Consider the following 6,000-nt stretch of genomic DNA (forward strand, 5'->3'; position numbering starts at 1 on the left):
CAGAGTGTCACAACAACAAGCCCTGAAACAACAGCTGTAACATCAAGCCCTTCTGTTGGTACCACAACCACTGAAGTACCGTCAGTAACAACTAAGGGAACAACTACTAAACCTTCAGAAACAACTACATCTGAAGAAACTACAGTGAGTAGTGGGACAACCTCATCACCAAAAGTCACCACTGGCCCAGTGACTACGTCTACAACGCCTATTGTTGAAACTACAACAACAGTGTCAAGTGTCACAACAACAAGCCCTGAAACAACAGTTGTAACATCAACCCCTTCTGTTGGTACCACAACCACTGAAGTACCGTCAGTAACAACTCAGGGAACAACCACTAAGGCTTCAGAAACAACTACATCTGAAGAAACTACCGTAAGCGCGGCGACGACTCAACCATCGAAAGAAGTTACCACTGGCCCAGTAACTACCTCGACAACGCCTACTGTTGAAACTACAACAACAGTGTCAAGTGTTACAACAGCAGGCTCTAAAACAACAGTTGTAACATCAAGTCCATCTGTTGGTACCACAACCACTGAAGTACCGTCAGTAACAACTAAGGGAACAACATCTAAACCTTCAGAAACAACTACATCTGAAGAAACTACAGTGAGTAGCGGGACAACCTCATCACCAAAAGTCACCACTGGCCCAGTGACTACGTCTACAACGCCTATTGTTGAAACTACAACAACAGTGTCAAGTGTCACAACAACAAGCCCTGAAACAACAGTTGTAACATCAAGCTCTTCTGTTGGTACCACAACCACTGAAGTACCGTCAGTAACAACTAAGGGAACAACTACTAAACCTTCAGAAACAACTACATCTGAAGAAACTACAGTGAGTAGTGGGACAACCTCATCACCAAAAGTCACCACTGGCCCAGTGACAACCTCGACAACGCCTATTGTTGAAACTACAACAACAGTCCAGAGTGTCACAACAACAAGCCCTGAAACAACAGCTGTAACATCAAGCCCTTCTGTTGGTACCACAACCACTGAAGTACCGTCAGTAACAACTAAGGGAACAACTACTAAACCTTCAGAAACAACTACATCTGAAGAAACTACAGTGAGTAGTGGGACAACCTCATCACCAAAAGTCACCACTGGCCCAGTGACTACGTCTACAACGCCTATTGTTGAAACTACAACAACAGTGTCAAGTGTCACAACAACAAGCCCTGAAACAACAGTTGTAACATCAAGGCCTTCTGTTGGTACCACAACCACTGAAGTACCGTCAGTAACAACTAAGGGAACAACTACTAAACCTTCAGAAACAACTACATCTGAAGAAACTACAGTGAGTAGTGGGACAACCTCATCACCAAAAGTCACCACTGGCCCAGTGACAACCTCGACAACGCCTATTGTTGAAACTACAACAACAGTCCAGAGTGTCACAACAACAAGCCCTGAAACAACAGCTGTAACATCAAGCCCTTCTGTTGGTACCACAACCACTGAAGTACCGTCAGTAACAACTAAGGGAACAACTACTAAACCTTCAGAAACAACTACATCTGAAGAAACTACAGTGAGTAGTGGGACAACCTCATCACCAAAAGTCACCACTGGCCCAGTGACTACGTCTACAACGCCTATTGTTGAAACTACAACAACAGTGTCAAGTGTCACAACAACAAGCCCTGAAACAACAGTTGTAACATCAACCCCTTCTGTTGGTACCACAACCACTGAAGTACCGTCAGTAACAACTCAGGGAACAACCACTAAGGCTTCAGAAACAACTACATCTGAAGAAACTACCGTAAGCGCGGCGACGACTCAACCATCGAAAGAAGTTACCACTGGCCCAGTAACTACCTCGACAACGCCTACTGTTGAAACTACAACAACAGTGTCAAGTGTCACAACAACAAGCCCTGAAACAACAGTTGTAACATCAAGGCCTTCTGTTGGTACCACAACCACTGAAGTACCGTCAGTAACAACTAAGGGAACAACTACTAAACCTTCAGAAACAACTACATCTGAAGAAACTACAGTGAGTAGTGGGACAACCTCATCACCAAAAGTCACCACTGGCCCAGTGACAACCTCGACAACGCCTATTGTTGAAACTACAACAACAGTCCAGAGTGTCACAACAACAAGCCCTGAAACAACAGCTGTAACATCAAGCCCTTCTGTTGGTACCACAACCACTGAAGTACCGTCAGTAACAACTAAGGGAACAACTACTAAACCTTCAGAAACAACTACATCTGAAGAAACTACAGTGAGTAGTGGGACAACCTCATCACCAAAAGTCACCACTGGCCCAGTGACTACGTCTACAACGCCTATTGTTGAAACTACAACAACAGTGTCAAGTGTCACAACAACAAGCCCTGAAACAACAGTTGTAACATCAACCCCTTCTGTTGGTACCACAACCACTGAAGTACCGTCAGTAACAACTCAGGGAACAACCACTAAGGCTTCAGAAACAACTACATCTGAAGAAACTACCGTAAGCGCGGCGACGACTCAACCATCGAAAGAAGTTACCACTGGCCCAGTAACTACCTCGACAACGCCTACTGTTGAAACTACAACAACAGTGTCAAGTGTTACAACAGCAGGCTCTAAAACAACAGTTGTAACATCAAGTCCATCTGTTGGTACCACAACCACTGAAGTACCGTCAGTAACAACTAAGGGAACAACATCTAAACCTTCAGAAACAACTACATCTGAAGAAACTACAGTGAGTAGCGGGACAACCTCATCACCAAAAGTCACCACTGGCCCAGTGACTACGTCTACAACGCCTATTGTTGAAACTACAACAACAGTGTCAAGTGTCACAACAACAAGCCCTGAAACAACAGTTGTAACATCAAGCTCTTCTGTTGGTACCACAACCACTGAAGTACCGTCAGTAACAACTAAGGGAACAACTACTAAACCTTCAGAAACAACTACATCTGAAGAAACTACAGTGAGTAGTGGGACAACCTCATCACCAAAAGTCACCACTGGCCCAGTGACAACCTCGACAACGCCTATTGTTGAAACTACAACAACAGTCCAGAGTGTCACAACAACAAGCCCTGAAACAACAGCTGTAACATCAAGCCCTTCTGTTGGTACCACAACCACTGAAGTACCGTCAGTAACAACTAAGGGAACAACTACTAAACCTTCAGAAACAACTACATCTGAAGAAACTACAGTGAGTAGTGGGACAACCTCATCACCAAAAGTCACCACTGGCCCAGTGACTACGTCTACAACGCCTATTGTTGAAACTACAACAACAGTGTCAAGTGTCACAACAACAAGCCCTGAAACAACAGTTGTAACATCAACCCCTTCTGTTGGTACCACAACCACTGAAGTACCGTCAGTAACAACTCAGGGAACAACCACTAAGGCTTCAGAAACAACTACATCTGAAGAAACTACCGTAAGCGCGCCGACTACTCAACCATCGAAAGAAGTTACCACTGGCCCAGTAACTACCTCGACAACGCCTACTGTTGAAACTACAACAACAGTGTCAAGTGTTACAACAGCAGGCTCTGAAACAACAGTTGTAACATCAAGTCCATCTGTTGGTACCACAACCAGTGAAGTACCGTCAGTAACAACTAAGGGAACAACTACTAAACCTTCAGAAACAACTACATCTGAAGAAACTACAGTGAGTAGTGGGACAACCTCATCACCAAAAGTCACCACTGGCCCAGTGACAACCTCGACAACGCCTATTGTTGAAACTACAACAACAGTGTCAAGTGTCACAACAACAAGCCCTGAAACAACAGTTGTAACATCAAGTCCATCTGTTGGTACCTCAACCACTGAAGTACCGTCAGTAACAACTAAGGGAACAACATCTAAACCTTCAGAAACAACTACATCTGAAGAAACTACAGTGAGTAGTGGGACAACCTCATCACCAAAAGTCACCACTGGCCCAGTGACTACGTCTACAACGCCTATTGTTGAAACTACAACAACAGTGTCAAGTGTCACAACAACAAGCCCTGAAACAACAGTTGTAACATCAAGGCCTTCTGTTGGTACCACAACCACTGAAGCACCGTCAGTAACAACTAAGGGAACAACAATTAAACCTTCAGAAACAACTACATCTGAAGAAACTACAGTGAGTAGTGAGACAACCTCATCACCAAAAGTCACCACTGGCCCAGTGACAACCTCGACAACGCCTATTGTTGAAACTACAACAACAGTGCAGAGTGTCACAACAACAAGCCCTGAAACAACAGTTGTAACATCAACCCCTTCTGTTGGTACCACAACCACTGAAGTACCGTCAGTAACAACTGAGGGAACAACCACTAAACCTTCAGAAACAACTACATCTGAAGAAACTACAGTGAGTAGCGGGACAACCTCATCACCAAAAGTCACCACTGGCCCAGTGACTACGTCTACAACGCCTATTGTTGAAACTACAACAACAGTGTCAAGTGTCACAACAACAAGCCCTGAAACAACAGTTGTAACATCAAGCTCTTCTGTTGGTACCACAACCACTGAAGTACCGTCAGTAACAACTCAGGGAACAACCACTAAGGCTTCAGAAACAACTACATCTGAAGAAACTACCGTAAGCGCGGCGACGACTCAACCATCGAAAGAAGTTACCACTGGCCCAGTAACTACCTCGACAACGCCTATTGTTGAAACTACAACAACAGTGTCAAGTGTCACAACAACAAGCCCTGAAACAACAGTTGTAACATCAACCCCTTCTGTTGGTACCACAACCACTGAAGTACCGTCAGTAACAACTCAGGGAACAACCACTAAGGCTTCAGAAACAACTACATCTGAAGAAACTACCGTAAGCGCGGCGACGACTCAACCATCGAAAGAAGTTACCACTGGCCCAGTAACTACCTCGACAACGCCTACTGTTGAAACTACAACAACAGTGTCAAGTGTTACAACAGCAGGCTCTGAAACAACAGTTGTAACATCAAGTCCATCTGTTGGTACCACAACCACTGAAGTACCGTCAGTAACAACTAAGGGAACAACATCTAAACCTTCAGAAACAACTACATCTGAAGAAACTACAGTGAGTAGCGGGACAACCTCATCACCAAAAGTCACCACTGGCCCAGTGACTACGTCTACAACGCCTATTGTTGAAACTACAACAACAGTGTCAAGTGTCACAACAACAAGCCCTGAAACAACAGTTGTAACATCAAGCCCTTCTGTTGGTACCACAACCACTGAAGTACCGTCAGTAACAACTAAGGGAACAACTACTAAACCTTCAGAAACAACTACATCTGAAGAAACTACAGTGAGTAGTGGGACAACCTCATCACCAAAAGTCACCACTGGCCCAGTGACAACCTCGACAACGCCTATTGTTGAAACTACAACAACAGTCCAGAGTGTCACAACAACAAGCCCTGAAACAACAGCTGTAACATCAAGCCCTTCTGTTGGTACCACAACCACTGAAGTACCGTCAGTAACAACTAAGGGAACAACTACCAAACCTTCAGAAACAACTACATCTGAAGAAACTACAGTGAGTAGAGGGACAACCTCATCACCAAAAGTCACCACTGGCCCAGTGACAACCTCGACAACGCCTATTGTTGAAACTACAACAACAGTGTCAAGTGTCACAACAACAAGCCCTGAAACAACAGTTGTAACATCAAGGCCTTCTGTTGGTACCACAACCACTGAAGTATCGTCAGTAACAACTAAGGGAACAACTACTAAACCTTCAGAAACAACTACATCTGAAGAAACTACAGTGAGTAGTCAGACAACCTCATCACCAAAAGTCACCACTGGCCCAGTGACTACGTCTACCACGCCTATTGTTGAAACTACAACAACAGTGTCAAGTGTCACAACAACAAGCCCTGAAACAACAGTTGTAACATCAAGGCCTTCTGTTGGTACCACAACCACTGAAGCACCGTCAGTAACAACTAAGGGAACAACAATTAAACCTTCAGAAACAACTACATCT

Source organism: Clinocottus analis, unplaced genomic scaffold (assembly GCF_023055335.1).
Source record: "Clinocottus analis isolate CAN_PGR_092001 unplaced genomic scaffold, fCliAna1.0.p SCAF_51, whole genome shotgun sequence".
In the NCBI taxonomy this organism is placed as follows: domain Eukaryota; kingdom Metazoa; phylum Chordata; class Actinopteri; order Perciformes; family Cottidae; genus Clinocottus; species Clinocottus analis.